The sequence below is a fragment of the Hyperolius riggenbachi genome, chromosome 2, assembly GCF_040937935.1.
Source record: "Hyperolius riggenbachi isolate aHypRig1 chromosome 2, aHypRig1.pri, whole genome shotgun sequence".
NCBI classification, from domain to species: Eukaryota; Metazoa; Chordata; class Amphibia; order Anura; family Hyperoliidae; genus Hyperolius; species Hyperolius riggenbachi.
The window spans coordinates 97,592,926-97,610,491 of NC_090647.1; positions in this window are offsets into that span (position 1 = coordinate 97,592,926).

Below are 17,566 nucleotides of genomic sequence, written 5' to 3' on the forward strand. Positions count from 1 at the left end.
AAAACGATTAGCGGGTGATTTCTGCTATTCGCCGAAGCGCTAGTGTTTTTAAAAGTACTAGCGCAATACAAACTTAATGGTAGTGATCACTCTGCCGCAATTGCCAATGATCGTGGGTGATTCGCGATTAGCGGTATTCGAAAAACGTGTTGCTTGCAGTTTTCCGCAATTCTGTAGCGACCACGATACAATGCTTTTAAGAGCACTGATCACGTTTGCTCAGGAATCGCAAGAGTGTACAGTGATTTTACTGCGCTAATCACAGTAAAATCACACTTGTGATTGCAAGTGTGAATGAGCCCTTAGTCTCTTAGGTTGAATGGTAAGCTGTGACAAAGGGAACAGGGATTGGAGGGTGAAGTCATACCTACTCTGCGGCCTACCAAAAAAAAGACTGACACCTTTCCAGTTCTTACTGAACGTTGTTGCCTCATCCACCTCTCTTCCGGCTCCTCTGATGCTGACACTGCCTTTGGCTGGCAATTTACCAAAATAATCCAGCTAAAACTCTTAGCCCTTTCATACAAAGCTCCACATAAGTTATCCCCTCCACACATTTCTTCATTACTCTTCAGATATCACCTCCTCTGAACCTTTAGTTGTCCAGCATGCTTACCTCTTCTCATTCTCACATCCAGGACTTCTCATGATTGTCATTTGGAACTCTCTTCCATAGCCTGTTCCTCATACTCCAAACCTGGAAACCGTCAAGCATACCCTTAAAACACACCTTTTCGGACAAACTTATACTGTAATTTGTTCAAGCTAGAATTAGAGGCTCAGTATCTCATCCTAACTCCCTTTCATTCATCCCAATACCATCTAGATTGTAAGGGCAAGGACCTCCCCCTAGTGGTTCCAGTTTCTTCTGTGTTTTATCATATGGATGTGTACCAGCATTAGTAATGTCTCAAAGCACACATCATTTATGTATGCATTTGTACCTGTGTTGCTGGATGCAGTGGCATAGCTAAGGAGCTCTGGGCCCCAGTGCAAGGTTTACATTGGGGCCCCCCAAGCACTTTATACATAGCAATTCATATGGCGCACCAAGACCTGCCAAGGACAACCACAGTGTCATGTGCAAGAAGGGGATGGGGAACAGATTGTTAATAATTACCACTATTCAATGCATCTATAGAAGTGATTATTACCAGCACAGGAGCAATAACGAGATAATACTGCAGTTGAAGGAGGGCCCCTTGAGTCCCCTCAGGCCCAAGGGCCCCGGTGCAGTCGCAGCCTCTGCACACCCTATTGCTATGCCACTGGCTGGATGTCCTGATTGTGTGAAACTTCTCATGTATCTATGCTCCCCACACCCATGGAAGTTATTGGTGCTACATAAATAAAAATATCAGTGAACAGTTCAAAATCCAATATCTGTGATTGTATGGAGGTGCATTAGTACAGAGGTAAGGCTGTTACATCTAGAAAGGCATCAGTAATGTTGAGAAATTCACAGTAGTTTTGAAACCACATATGCTGCTATCCAGAAAACATAATTTTCAGGAAAATTCTTGATAATTTTAGCAAGGCAATCCCAATTACAACAGTATGGCCAATATGCAATCCATTTTCTCTCCTGAGATTTCTCCCAGGTGGTATTTTGACAGTTTGTAAATATGTAAATAAAGGCATTTTAAACCACCAGCAATCAAGGAAATACTCAAAATAACTTAAATAGTACTTTTTCACCTACTTTTTGGTACTTTTTCAAATGTTAAATGCTTAAAAGTCATTTTAAAGATAATATGGAAATGATGTCCTAGGGGATAACTGTGGAGAAAAGTGAATTGCATATGGGCCAAAGGCTCCATAATAAGATTATGTTGCCTTATTCAATTCACATTTTTCACATTTTCTCAGAATTCTCCTAGAAGATAAATTCTCATCTTGGCCCATATGCAATTCACTTTTTCACCTGAGTTTTCTCCTGGGAGATAATTTTCCATCTTCTATTTAAAACAACTCTCCAGCACTTTTCAACTAAAAAAGTGCCAAAAAGTAATTGAAAAAGTATTATCAAAATTATTTTGAGTATTTTCTTGCTTGCTGATGGCTTAAATAGAATTTTATTGACAAATTTAAAAATATCACCTAGGAGAAAACTCAGGTGAAAAAGAGAATTGCATATGGCCCCTTCTGTTTAAATTAACCTTTCAGCCCTCTGCAACTGAAGAAGTACCAAAAAGAGGATGTAAAAAAACTGTCAAAATTATTCGGAGTATTTTCTTGCTTGATAGTGGCTTAAAGGGGCTCTGAGCTCTAAAAATAAACGAAAATGGTACTCACCTGGGGCTTTCTGCAGCCCACTGTAGGACGAGAGGCCCCCCAGCGTGGTCCTGGCTCCTCTCCCGGTCCCTCCGCCACATACCGCACCGCCGACATCCGGGCCAGATTTCGGGCTCCCACTTCTTGAACGGGGACGCTCTTGGTCATTACGCCGGCCGCTGCACGTCATCATGGCGGCCGGCGTGACAGTACTGCGCATGCACGGTCAAATCGTGCACGCGCAGTACTGTCATGTCGGCCGCCGTGATGACGCGCAGCGGCCAGCGTAATGATGAAGAGCGTCCCCGTTCAGGAAGTGGGAGCCCGACACCCGGAGCAGGTGTCCCCGGTGCAGTATGCGGCGGAAGGAACAGGACAAGAGCCAGGAGGACGCCGAGGGACCTCCCGACCTACGGGGGGCTGGAGAAAGCCCTAGGTGAGTACCATTTTCATTTATTTTTAGAGGTCAGGGTCCCTTTAAAAGGCATTGGCCCATATACAATTAACTTTTTCTCCTGAGTTTTCTCCTAGGAGATAATTTTTCATCTTGCATTTAAAATAACTTTTCAGCATTTTTGCAATTGAAAAAGTACCAAAAAAGTAGTTAAACAACTACTATCAAATTATTTTTGTATGTTCTTGCTTGCTGGGAATTTAAAATGCATTTTATTTAAAAGTTGTAAAAATATCACCTAGGAGAAAACTCAGGTGAAAAGGTGAATTGCATATGGGCCATTTTATTGATAATGGCCCATATGCAATTAACTTTTTCACCTGATTTATCTCCTAGGAGATAATTTTCATCTTCTCTTCAGCCTTAGGGGCTGCTAATTAATAACCAAGAGCATCTGAGGACATTATTTTATTTCAATTACAGAAAGCATGGCAAGCTTGGATGGCACTTTCCAAAAACAGAGCAAGTAGAGCTTGGTATGACAGTTAAAATAACTTGATACTATTCCCTATATTTAGGATGCAGATCTGTTTAACAGAACATGAATGGAATATTCTTGACATATTTATAGAACAATACTAAATGAAGTTTGCCACATCCTGAATCAGAAAGGAGGCATTTTCTTATGCTAAAGATCTTAAAGAGAAACTCCGACCAAAAATTTAACTTTATCTTAATCAGTATCTGATACCCCCTTTTACATGGGGGATCTATTCCTTTTCACAAACAGACCATCAGGGGGAGCTGTATGACTGATATTGTGGTGAAACCCCTACCACAAGAAAACCCTCCCACAAGAAAAGTTCGAACTTTTGGCAGTTTCCTGTCTGTGAACCTTGCTGCATTGTGGAAAATAGCTGTTTACAGCTGTTTCCAACAGCCAAAAACCATGCAGCAGCTACATCACCTGCCAACAGTAAAATGGTCACTGGAGTTCCTCTTTAATTGAGTCTGTGGGCAAATACTGATGAGACCAACAGAATGGATTTGATTTACTAAGATCAGAGAAAATTGGAGAGCATCAGTAATCCTGCAAAGCTGGACTGGATTATTTAAAAACAAAAGTGTTAGAGAGTTGCACCCTTGCCTGGGTCATGCCAGCATTCAATGCGGTTCCAAAAAGGCTAGAAAATTAGCAGTGCCAGCGCCATCATATGCAGGCACTGGCAGTTAACTTCACTTCTTAAAGCTCCCTGCACACTGCAAATCCGTTTTCCGATTCCGATTTTCCCTCAATACATTCAACAGAAAAACGGATCAAAAAACGCAGCGTGCAGTAAAGATTAAAAATCGGAATCGGATGTAAAAACCGATTAAAAAGTGGAATCGGAATCGCATGCAGTGTGAAGGGAGCCTAAAGGATACCAGAGGCAAATACACCTAGAGAAAACGGGGGGGAGGGGGGACACAGGCATATACTGTCACCTGGCTGATGCCTACCGCTCCCTCTCCTCTCTGCTCCTGCATTCTACCTAAACGCCCCTCTGGTAGCCTATTTCAGGTTGATGGAGATGGCACTACTGCACAGGCACTGGTCGGGCTGTGTGTGTCCTACAGCATGCGCCTGTGGCCGGGAGCACACACTGCGCATGACGTAGTGACGTTATACGCAGAGCGGTCCTGGCCATGGGCGCACACTGTAGGATGTGTACAGCCCTCTGACTCTGGAAGAGGCTGCCGGAGGAGCATTTGGTAGAATGTAAGGGCAAAGAGGCGAACAAGGGGAGCAGTAGGCATCAGGACAGGTGACAGTATATGCCTGCTCCCCCCCCCCCCTTTTTTTTCTCTAGGTGTATTTGCATCTGGTATCCTTTAAACGCGGGGCTGGATTTCTGGAAAGGCCACAAAGGTCATGGTCTTGGGCGCTGAAAAAGCAGAAGGGCAGCAGGACATGTGAGAGATAAAAGGCCACATAGCAAACTTTAGGCCACATAGCAAACTTTGCCATGTGGCCAGGGCCGGATTACCGACCAGGCAACAAAAGCAGTCGCTTGGGGCCCCATTCAGAGTCAAAGGGGCCCCATCAGCACATAAACCAGCCCTCGCCATCCTGTTAGCGGTGGCTGGATAGTATAATGGTTAAAGGGACTCTGAGCAGTGCAGTAACTATGGAAAGATGCGTATCATTTTAAAGCTCTCTTTCTCCTCTTTCCAATGGTATATAAACCGCTGCTCTATGCCTTTCAATTGTCGCTATTTTCACGATCGAAATCGGGGCCTCCTGCAATTTTGATCGCAAAAATAGCGAAAACTAAAAGGCGTAGGGTGGCAGTTTATCTATCATTGGAAAGAGGAGAAAGAGAGCTTCAAAATGATATGCATCTTTTCAAAGTCGGCAGCTCGATTCAGCACAATGCAATGAAATATAAGGAACCCAGTGGGATATAATTACAAACATCATGCTGGTAGGTGTGAAGATGTAATTAATTAGTTGTGGGTATGCTTAAAGGCATACCCACAGGCACTGCTCAGAGTCCCTTTAAGGGCTCTGCCTCTGACACAGGAGACCAGGGTTCGAAATCTCGGCTCTGCCTGTTCAGTAAGCCAGCACCTATTCAGTAGGAGACCTTAGGCAAGTCTCTCTAACACTGATACTGCCTATAGGGCGCGTCCAAGTGGCTGCAGCTCTGGTGCTTTGAGTCCGCCAGGAGAAAAGCGCGATATAAATGTTATTTGTCTTGTCTTGTCAAATGATGCCGTGCACTGCTGATTGTCTTCAGAGCCAGGCTCTCCTCCTAGGTCTCCCTCCTGCTACTGTGCGCTCTGCCGCTGCCCACTCCTCCCTCCCTTCCCACAGAGAACCACAGCTGCAGCAAGAATGATAGCAGCAGATGGCAAATGCTCACTCAACTATCCATAATCCAAGCGATAGAGAGCCCGTCATCTGAAACCCATCTGTCTCTTCTACAGTGCAGCCGCTCGCTCTGAACTTCCTGATTCGCAAATCAGACAGGAAGTAGGAAGTAGTAATAGTAGTAGTAATAGAGCGGCAGCACTCTAGAGGAGACAGATGGGCTCCGGATGACGGGACCTCTATTGCTTGGATCGCAATAGGTGAAAGTGAGTCATCTAGTGCAGTCATTCTCCCCCGCTGCGGCTGCCTTCTCTGCTCGACTATTGTATTCACTGGGATGGATGCTGCATGGTGGCTGTCTAGTTTGGGAGGAAATCGGTTGTTCGGTGGTGGGGGTGGTTATGTAATTCTGTCTGGGGAACGGCTTCCGGTTTGGCGGTGTCCAGAGCTTTCTGCTATTGCCAGGCTGGAGATGCAGGGGGAAAGTGCTGCTGCTGTGATATCTAGCGCCCTCTTCACAGGGGTGCCCCAGCCCCTGAGTGCAAATGTCCCAGCCATTCATCTCTCACTCTGCATTTTGCCGCTGCTATTCCCTGCATTGTGCACCCGCAGAGGAAAGCGGGCTGTTGCCCATAGCAACCAGTAGCTCAGCTGCCCCGGTGTGTGCGGCATGTTGCTGTTCAGCTGCATCTTCTGATTCTATTACAACATGATGGGGGGGGGGGGGGCACAAATCAGTTACTTTGCTTAGGGCCCCATTTAGCCTTAATCCGGCTCTGCATGTGGCCTCTTATCTCTCACATGTCCTGTTGCCCTTCAAAGTAAATCATCTCCCCTGGTCCAAGCCCTGCTTGGCTGCACACACAGTCTAAATTCTGTGCATCTTAATAACTTCCTGGTGTGTGATGAGACGGTCACAGCTTGCTCTGCTGCATCCTGATGATCCCGGGACTTTAGGACTCCATCTGTCAGACAGTATAGATGCTCAGCCGCCCTCCATTCCATCTTCTCCTGGTCTCTAATGGTCCTCCTCCCTCCCCTATACAGTTCCTTGGTATTAACTGGTCCTCCTTCCCTCCCCTATTCAGTTTCCTGGTGTTCAGTGGCACCCTCCCTTTTTACGGTTCACTGGTGTCTAATGCTTCCTTCCTCTCTTTTACAGTTCCCTGGTGTCTGGTGGCCTCCTCTCGCCCCTATACAGTTCCCTGGTCTCTAGAGTCCTCCTCCTTCCCCTCTATAGTTTTCTAGTGTCTAATACATTTTCCTTCCCTATACAGTTCCCTGGTTCTAGTGGTCCTCCATCCCACCCCTATACAGTTCCCTTGTGTCTAGTGGCCCCTTTCCTCCCCTATACAGTTTCCTGGTGTCTAGTGGCCTCCTCCCTCCCCTATACGGTTCATGGTGTCTAATGACCCCTTCCCTCCCCTCTACAGTTCCCTTATGTATAGTGCTTTCCCTGTCCTGTATGGCTACCCTGGTGATCTAGGGCTTCACATCTACTATAGCTTCCTTGGTGGTCTACACTGGGCCAAACCTAATGCAAAATGGGGAAACATGCCTCCATCCCTGCCCACACTCTGGTATTATGACCACCCGGCAGTGTGGGGAACCATATATAGTAATACAATTGACTTCTGGACTCTGCAGAAGCCGGAGTAGGACACTTTGGGTGGTAAATCTGCTCCTAGTCGTGCCAGGCTGCACAGTGCTCTGTATTGCTCTAAGTAGAAATTACTGTATTTTATCACATTCTTGTTTGACAAAGAGTCCTTTGGTTAATCCTATAGGCTAAAAGTAAAACCAAACATGTTGACCAATAACATTGTAAGCCTGCCCACCATGGCAAGGTAGACACTTTTAAAGAGACACTGAAGCGAATAAATTTTGCCCTTTTTACCTTATTATTCGCTTCAGTAGTCTCAGCACAAGAGTTAGGTACAGGAGAGGGGAAGTTAGTGTTAGGCACAGGAGAGGGGAGGATAGTATTAGGCAGAGGAGAGGATAGTGTTAGATAAAGGAGTGGGGAGGTTAGTATTAGGCAGAGGAGATGATAGTGTTAGGCACAGTAGAGGAGAGGATAGATTTAGGTACAGAAGAGGGGAGGTTAGTGTTAGATACTGGAGAGGAGAGGATAGAGTTAGGTACAGGAGAGGGGAAGTTAGTGTTAGGCACAGGAGCGGGGAGGATAGTATTAGGCAGAGGAGAGGATAGTGTTAGATAAAGGAGTGGGGAGGTTAGTATTAGGCAGAGGAGATGATAGTGTTAGGCACAGTAGAGGAGAGGATAGATTTAGGTACAGAAGAGGGGAGGTTAGTGTTAGATACTGGAGAGGAGAGGATAGAGTTAGGTACAGGAGAGAGGAGGTTAGTGTTAGGCACAGGAGAGAGGAGGATAGTATTAGGCAGAGGAGAGGATAGTGTTAGGTAAAGGAGAGGGGAGGTTAGTATTAGGTACAGGAGTGGGGAGGTTAGTGTCAGGTACTGGAGAGGAGAGAGTTAGGTACAGAAGAGAGGAAGTTAGTGTTAGGCACAAGGGTGAAGTAGTTAGTGTTAGGCACAGGCAGGGCCGGTTCTCTCATGAGGCAAGGTGAAACATTTGCATCAGGTGCAGAGATTTCAGGGGCAACATTTTTGTACTGTGTGTACCTTCCTGAGGAGGAATCAAGTGGCCGAGGGTGAGCAGTGTGTTTGTCATAGACTCACCGCCAGCCAGTGTGCTACTGTGTTGCAGCATATCGTGTGAGAACATTAAATGAAGCAGAGTAAATTGTTGGGTGCTGTGCAATCATTCCAAATCGAGTGGTGGGGCGCATCCTCACAAGTTTGCCTCAGGCAGTAAAAAGTCTAGAACTGGCCCTGGGCACAGGTGAGGGGGGGTTAGTATTAGGCACAGGAGAGAGGAGGTTTATGTTAAGCACAGTAGAGGAGAGGATAGTGTAAGGCACAGGAGAGGGGAGGTTAGTGTTAGGCAGAGGAGAGGATAGTGTTAGTTAAAGGAGAGGGAGAGGTTAGTGTTAGGTGCAGGAAAGGGGTTAGGTTAGTGTTAGGCACAGGAGAGGGTAGGTTAGTGTTAGGCGCAGGAGAGGGGAGGTTAGTGTTAGACACAGTAGAGGAGAGGTTAGTATTAGGTGCAGGAAAGGAGTTAGGTTAGTGTTAGACACAGGAGAGAGTAGGTTAGTGTTAGGGGCAGGAGAGGGGAGGTTAGTGTTAGGCGCAGGAGAGGGAAGGTTAGTGTTAGACACAGTAGGGGAGAGGTTAGTGTTAGGTGCAGGAAAGGGTTTAGGTTAGTGTTAGGCACAGGAGAGGGTAGGTTAGTGTTAGGCGCAGTAGGGGAGAGGTTAGTGTTAGGTGCAGGAAAGGGTTTAGGTTAGTGTTAGGCACAGGAGAGGGTAGGTTAGTGTTAGGCGCAGGAGAGGGGAGGTTAGTGTTAGGCACAGGAGAGGGTAGGTTAGTGTTAGGCGCAGGAGAGGGGAGGTTAGTGTTAGACACAGTAGAGGAGAGGTTAGTGTTAGGTGCAGGAAAGGGGTTAGGTTATTGTTAGGTGCAGGAGAGGGGAGGTTAGTGTTAGACACAGTAGGGGAGAGGTTAGTGTTAGGAACAGGAGAGGGTAGGTTAGTGTTAGGCGCAGGAGAGGGTAGGTTAGTGTTAGGCGCAGGAAAGGGGTTAGGTTAGTGTTAGGCACAGGAGAGGGTAGGTTAGTGTTAGGCGCAGGAGAGGGGAGGTTAGTGTTAGACACAGTAGAGGAGAGGTTAGTGTTAGGTGCAGGAAAGGGGTTAGGTTATTGTTAGGCGCAGGAGAGGGGAGGTTAGTGTTAGACACAGTAGAGGAGAGGTTAGTGTTAGGTGCAGGAGAGGGGTTAGGCACAGTAAAGGAGAAGTCAGGGTTATGTGCAGGAGAGGGGTTAGGTTAGTGTTAGGCACAGTAGAGGAGAGGTTAGTGTTAGGCACAGGAGAGCGGTTAGGTTAGTGTTAATGGGCAACTGAAGTGGTTAGACTATGGAGGCTGCCATGATTATTTTCTTTTAAACAATACCAATTGCCTGGCAGCCCTGATGGTCTGTTTGGCTGCAGAAGTATCTGAATAATACCAGAAACAAGCATGCAGCCAATCTGTCAGATCTGACAATGTCATAAACACCTCTGCTGCATGCTTGTTCAGGGTCTATGGCTGAAAGTATTAGAGGCAGAGGATCAGCAGGGCTGCCAGGCAACTGGTATTGCTTAAAAGGAAATAAACATGGCAGCCTCCATATATCTCTCTTTTCAGTTGTCGTTTAAGCAAAGGAGAGGGGAGGTCAGTGTTAGGTACAGTAGAGGAGAGGTTAGTGTTAAGGTGGCCACTAATGGTCCAATTTCTAGCAAAAAATCGTTTGAGCGATCAGAAATTCTAATTGTATTGGTTGTAAATAATCTCAGTTGATGGACGCAATTGATTACAAACGATTATAAAAATAGTCGTCCGAATGGATTTTTGTCAAACCAACATTTAGATTTTCTTGGGGGTTGTGATAGATGGGAAGCAAAGATTAGTTCGTTGATGGTGTAGTGAACGATTTTTCATCCGATCAGAATTTCTGATTGCTTAAACGATTTTTCGCTAGAAATTGGACCGTTAGTGGCCACCTTTAAGGTTCATACACACCTACCAACTACTAACTATCTGTCCAACTATCTGCCAAACTTGTCTGTTAAGCCCCATTCACACGCTCAACAGCAGTCTATTATGCAGCACAATTGTTGAACAACTTTTGTTGTGAAACAAGTTGAAACAGCTAAAAAAAAGTATTGTGCTATTGTTCAAAAAGCTGATAAGACTGATAAGAAGTCAATCCAACAGTTGGTTTGACTTCTTATCAGTCTTATCAGCTGTTTGAACAATAGCAAAATACTTTTTTTTATCTGTTTCAACTTGTTTCACAACAAAAGTTGTTCAACAATTGTGCTGCATAATAGACTGCTGTTGAGCGTGTGTATGGAGCTTTAAGCCCCATACAACTTTTGTTGTGAAACAAGTTGAAACAACAACAAAAAAAGGCTTTTGCTATTGTTCAAACAGCTGATAAGACTGATAAGAAGTCAATACAACTGTTGGATTGACTTCTTATCAGTCTTATCAGCTTTTTGAACAACAGCAAAATACTTGTTTTTAGTTGTTTCAACTTGTTTCACAACAAAAGCTGTTTGACAATTGTGCTGTATAAAAGACCGCTGTTGAGCGTGTGAATGGGGCTTAACAGACAAGTTTGGCAGATAGTTGGTAGGTGTGTATGAACAAATCTTCAAATCCGAGATTAACTACTTCCCGACCGCCGTATAGACAAATGGCGGCCGGGAAGCAGACGCCGCAAGGACCGCCGTATTGACAAATGGCGGCGGTCCTTGTTTGGGCATGGGCGGAGCGATCGCGTCATCCGTGACGCGATCCTCCGCCTCCGCCTGTCGCCGCTCACTCGCCGCAACATCCCGCCGGCCATACGGAAGCGCCGGCGGGATGTTAACCCGACGATCGCCGCATACAAAGTGTATAATACACTTTGTAATGTTTACAAAGTGTATTATACAGGCTGCCTCCTGCCCTGGTGGTCCCAGTGTCCGAGGGACCACCAGGGCAGGCTGCAGCCACCCTAGTCTGCACCAAGCACACTGATTTTCTCCCCCCCCCGCCCCAGATCGCCCACAGCACCCATCAGACCCCCCCCTGCCCACCCCCCCAGACCCCTGTTTGCACCCAATCACCCCCCTAATCACCCATCAATCACTCCCTGTCACTATCTGTCAACGCTATTTTTTTTTTATACCCCCCCCTGCCCCCTGCTCCCTCCTGATCACCCCCCACCCCCCAGATTCTCCCCAGACCCCCCCCCCCCATGCACTGTATGCATCTATCCCCCCTGATCACCTGTCAATCACCTGTCAATCACCCGTCAATCACCCATCAATCACCCCCTGTCACTGCCACCCATCAATCAGCCCCTAACCTGCCCCTTGCGGGCAATCTGATCACCCCCCCCCCCCCCACACCAATAGATCGCCCGCAGATCCGACATCAGATCACCTCCCAAATCCATTGTTTACATCTATTCTCTCCTCTAAACACACACTAATTACCCATCAATCACCCATCAATCACCCCCTATCACCACCTGTCACTTTTACCTATCAGATCAGACCCTAATCTGCCCCTTGCGGGCACCCAATCACCCGCCCACACGCTCAGATTGCCCTCAGACCCCCCCTTATCAATTCACCAGTGCATTCATTACATCTGTTCTTCCCTGTAATAACCCACTGATCACCTGTCAATCACCTATCACCCATCAATCACCCCCTGTCACTGCCACCCAACAATCAGCCCCTAACCTGCCCCTTGCGGGCAATCTGATTACCCACCCACACCAATAGATCGCCCGCAGATCCGACATCAGATCACCACCCAAGCGCAGCGTTTACTCTCCTCTAAACACCCACTAATTACCCATCAATCACCCATCAATCACCCCCTATCACCACCTGTCACTGTTACCCATCAGATCAGACCCTAATCTGCCCCTTGCGGGCACCCAATCACCCGCCTACACGCTCAGATTACCCTCAGACCCCCCCTTATCAATTCGCCAGTGCAATATTTACATCTGTTCTCCCCTGTAATAACCCACTGATTACCTGTCAATCACCTGTCAATCACCTATCAATCACCCATAAATCACCCCCTGTCACTGCCACCCATCAATCACCCCCTGTCACTGCCACCCATCAATCACCCACTGTCACTGCCACCCATCAATCAGCCCCTAACCTGCCCCTTGCGGGCAATCTGATCACCCACCCACACCAATAGATCGCTCGCAGATCCGACGTCCGATCACCTCCCAAGTGCAGTGTTTACATCTGTTCTCTACCCTAAACACCCACTAATTACCCATCAATCACCCCCTGTCACTGCTACCTATCAGATTAGACCCCTATCTGCCCCTAGGGCACTCAATCACCCGCCCACACCCTCAGAATGCCCTCAGACCCCAGCCCTGATCACCTTGCCAGTGCATTGCTTGCATCTATTCCCCCCTCTAATCACACCTTGAGACACCCATCAATCACCTCCTGTCACCCCCTAGCACACCTACCCATGAGATCAGGCCCTAATTTGCCCCGTGTGGGCTCCTGATCACTCGGCCAAACCCTCAGATCCCCCTCAGACCCCCTTCCGATCACCTCCCCAGTGCATTGATTGCATCTATTTTCCCCTCTAACCACCCCCTGAGACACCCATCAATCACCTCCTGTCACCCCCCTAGCACTCCTATCCATCAGATCAGGCCCAATACAACCTGTCATCTAAAAGGCCACCCTGCTTATGACCGGTTCCACAAAATTCGCCCCCTCATAGACCACCTGTCATCAAAATTTGCAGATGCTTATACCCCTGAACAGTCATTTTGAGACATTTGGTTTCCAGACTACTCACGGTTTTGGGCCCGTAAAATGCCAGGGCGGTATAGGAACCCCACAAGTGTCCCCATTTTAGAAAAAAAGACACCCCAAGGTATTCTGTTAGGTGTATGACGAGTTCATAGAAGATTTTATTTTTTGTCAAAAGTTAGCGGAAATTGATTTTTATTGGTTTTTTTCCACAAAGTGTCACTTTCCGCTAACTTTTGACAAAAAAATAAAATCTTCTATGAACTCGTCATACACCTAACAGAATACCTTGGGGTGTCTTCTTTCTAAAATGGGGTCACTTGTGGGGTTCCTATACTGCCCTAGCATTTTAGGGGCCCTAAACCGCGAGGAGTAGTCTAGAAAACAAATGCCTCAAAATGACCTGTGAATAGGACGTTGGGCCCCTTAGCGCACCTAGGCTGCAAAAAAGTGTCACACATGTGGTACCGCCGTACTCAGGAAAAGTAGTATAATGTGTTTTGGGGTGTATTTTTACACATACCCATGCTGGGTGGGAGAAATTTCTATGTAAATGGACAATTGTGTGTAAAAAAAATCAAACAATTGTCATTTACAGAGATATTTCTCCCACTTAGCATGGGTATGTGTAAAAATACACCCCAAAACGCATTATACTACTTCTCCTGAGTACGGCGGTACCACATGTGTGGCACTTTTTTACACCCTAAGTACGCTAAGGGGCCCAAAGTCCAATGAGTACCTTTAGGATTTCACAGGTCATTTTGCGACATTTGGTTTCAAGACTACTCCTCACGGTTTAGGGCCCCTAAAATGCCAGGGCAGTATAGGAACCCCACAAATGACCCCATTCTAGAAAGAAGACACCCAAAGGTATTCCGTACGGAGTATGGTGAGTTCATAGAAGATTTTATTTTTTGTCACAAGTTAGCGGAAAATGACACTTTGTGAAAAAAAAACTATTAAAATCAATTTCCGCTAACTTGTGACAAAAAAATAAAAACTTCTATGAACTCACCATACTCCTAACGGAATACCTTGGGGTGTCTTCCTTCTAAAATGGGGTCATTAGTGGGGTTCCTATACTGCCCTGGCATTTTAGGGGCCCTAAACCGCGAGGAGTAGTCTTGAAAGAAAAATGACCTGTGAAATCCTAAAGGTACTCATTGGACTTTGGGCCCCTTAGTGCAGTTAGGGTGCAAAAAAGTGCCACACATGTGGTATCGCCGTACTCGGGAGAAGTAGTATAATGTGTTTTGGGGTGTATTTTTACACATACCCATGCTGGGTGGGAGAAATACCTCTGTAAATGACAATCTTTTGATTTTTTTTACACACAATTGTCCATTTACAGAGGTATTTCTCCCACCCAGCATGGGTATGTGTAAAAATACACCCCAAAACACATTGTACTACTTCTCCCGAGTATGGCGATACCACATGTGTGGCACTTTTTTGCACCCTAACTGCACTAAGGGGCCCAAAGTCCAATGAGTACCTTTAGGATTTCACAGGTCATTTTGAGAAATTTCGTTTCAAGACTACTCCTCACGGTTTAGGGCCCCTAAAATGCCAGGGCAGTATAGGAACCCCACAAATGACCCTATTTTAGAAAGAAGACACCGCAAGGTATTCCATTAGGAGTATGGTGAGTTCATAGAAGATTTTATTTTTTGTCAAAAGTTAGCGGAAAATGACACTTTGTGAAAAAACACAATTAAAATCAATTTCCGCTAACTTGTGACAAAAAATAAAATCTTCTATGAACTCGCCATACTACTAACGGAATACCTTGGGGTGTCTTCTTTCTAAAATGGGGTCATTTGTGGGGTTCCTATACTGCCCTGGCATTTTAGGGGCCCTAAACCGTGAGGAGTAGTCTTGAAACGAAATTTCTCAAAAATGACCTGTGAAATCCTAAAGGTACTCATTGGACTTTGGACCCTTTAGCGCAGTTAGGGTGCAAAAAAGTGCCACACATGTGGTATCGCCGTACTCAGGAGAAGTAGTATAATGTGTTTTGTGGTGTATTTTTACACATACCCATGCTGAGTGGGAGAAAGATCTCTGTAAATGGACAATTGTGTGTAAAAAAAATTAACAAATTGTCATTTACAGAGATATTTCTCCCACCCAGCATGGGTATGTGTAAAAATACACCCCAAAACACATTATACTACTTCTCCTGAGTACGGCAATACCACATGTGTGGCACTTTTTTGCAGCCTAACTGCGCTAAGGGGTCCAAAGTCCAATGAGCACCTTTAGGCTTTACAGGGGTGCTTACAATTTAGCACCCCCCAAAATGTCAGGACAGTAAACACACCCCACAAATGACCCCATTTTGGAAAGTAGACCCTTCAAGGTATTCAGAGAGGGGCATGGTGAGTCCGTGGCAGATTTCATTTTTTTATGTCGCAAGTTAGAAGAAATGGAAACTTTTTTTTTTTTTTTTTTTCTCACAAAGTGTCATTTTCCGCTTACTTGTGACAAAAAATAATATCTTCTATGAACTCACTATGCCTCTCAGTGAATACTTTGGGATGTCTTCTTTCCAAAATGGGGTCATTTGGGGGGTATTTATACTATCCTGGAATTCTAGCCCCTCATGAAACATGACAGGGGGTCAGAAAAGTCAGAGATGCTTGAAAATGGGAAAATTCACTTTTTGCACCATAGTTTGTAAACGCTATAACTTTTACCCAAACCAATAAATATACACTGAATGGGTTTTTATTTATCAAAAACATGTTTGTCCACATTTTTCGCGCTGCATGTATACAGAAATTTTACTTTATTTGAAAAATGTCAGCACAGAAAGTTAAAAAAATCATTTTTTTGCCAAAATTCATGTCTTTTTTGATGAATATAATAAAAAGTAAAAATCGCAGGAGCAATCAAATAGCAGCAAAAGAAAGCTTTATTAGTGACAAGAAAAGGAGCCAAAATTCATTTACGTGGTAGGTTGTATGAGCGAGCAATAAACCGTGAAAGCTGCAGTGGTCTGAATGGAAAAAAAGTGGCCGGTCCTTAAGGGGTAGAAAGCCCTAGGTCCTCAAGTGGTTAAGGCCTCTTTCACAGTGGGACGTTAAAGTTGCACGTTATAAAAAATTATAACGCAGACTAACGCACAGCAATACAAAGTCTGTGCGACATTCACAGTGCACACGTTACGTTGTGTGTAACGTGTAGCAATATTAAGAAAGTGATGCATGCCGTGCGTTTAGCAATAAATTTGCTGCGTTATGTGTGTTGCACATGCTCAGTAATGTTTTTTTTTTAAAGAGAACCCGAGGTGGGTTTGAAGAATGTTATCTGCATACAGAGGCTGGATCTGCCTATACAGCCCAGCCTCTGTTGCTATCCCAAACCCCCCTAAGGTTCCCCTGCACTCTGCAATCCCTCATAAATCACAGCCACACTGCTGACAAACAGCTTGTCAGAGCTGGCTGTGTTTATCTCTATAGTGTCAGTCTGCTGCTCTCCCCGCCTCCTGCAGAACTCCAGTCCCCGCCTGCATCCCTTCCCTGCCTGCTGATTGGAGGGAAGGGATGGGGCAGGGACCGGAGCTCTGCAGGAGGCGGGGGAGCAGCCGAGACTGACACTACAGATGTAAACACAGCCTCACAACACGGCTGTGATTTATGGGGGATTGCAGAGTGCAGGGGGACCTTAGGGGGGTTTGGGATAGCAACAGAGGCTGGGCTGTATAGGCAGATCCAGCCTCTGTATGCAGATAACATTCTTCAAACCCACCTCGGGTTCTCTTTAATGTAACGCATGTGCCGTTTTCGTTCGATCAGTATGCGACAAAAACAGTGCACCAAGAGACACATAACGCAGTGCAAAATAACGTCCAATGTCATAACCTACATGTGCTGTGTTAGGGGTACGTTGTGCGACTTTAATGTTGCAGCAACCACACTGTCCCACTGTGAAAGAGACCTTAATCTTTGAACTCTATGAACTCTCTTCATCTGCCCCCATACAAGTAGTTTTTGGTAGCACATGACTGCACTCTGCACACTTCACATACGTGAGCTCATACTCTGTGTAAATGTTGATGGTGAAACTGCTGTATTTGTACTCTTATGGTATTTTATGTTCTATTCCGCACTAGCCCTGTACATGCCAAACCCAATTCTGGGCACGGTTCAGTCGTGCTTGGCGAAATAAAGATTCTGAACCTTGAGGTGCAGGAGAGGGGAGGTTAGTGTTATGGTGGCCATACATGGTACAATTTTTTCATACAATCTTACCATTTCTATGTAGTATAAGGGTAAATTAAGTGAATATAGTGGTGCTCAGCAGAGCTCGAATATTCGAGTAGCTCGAATATTCGAGCTCTTTTTCAGCTATTCGAGCTCGGTATTCGAGCTCCGAATAGCTGGAGCTATTCGAATGGGCTATCCGAGTACACTCGAATAGCCCATTCACTATTCGAGCTATTCGAGCAAACCGGCGCTATTCGAGCTCGGTACCGAGCTCGAATAGCGTCATAGCCCAGATTGATGTCCTTAGAGCCAATCAGAGGGCTCCCAGGCCCTCTGACGGCAGCCAATCACAGAGGGGGACCCTGGCCAGCCCCTACCCTATAAATAGCGGCCGCCATGTTCCGTTTCTCCAT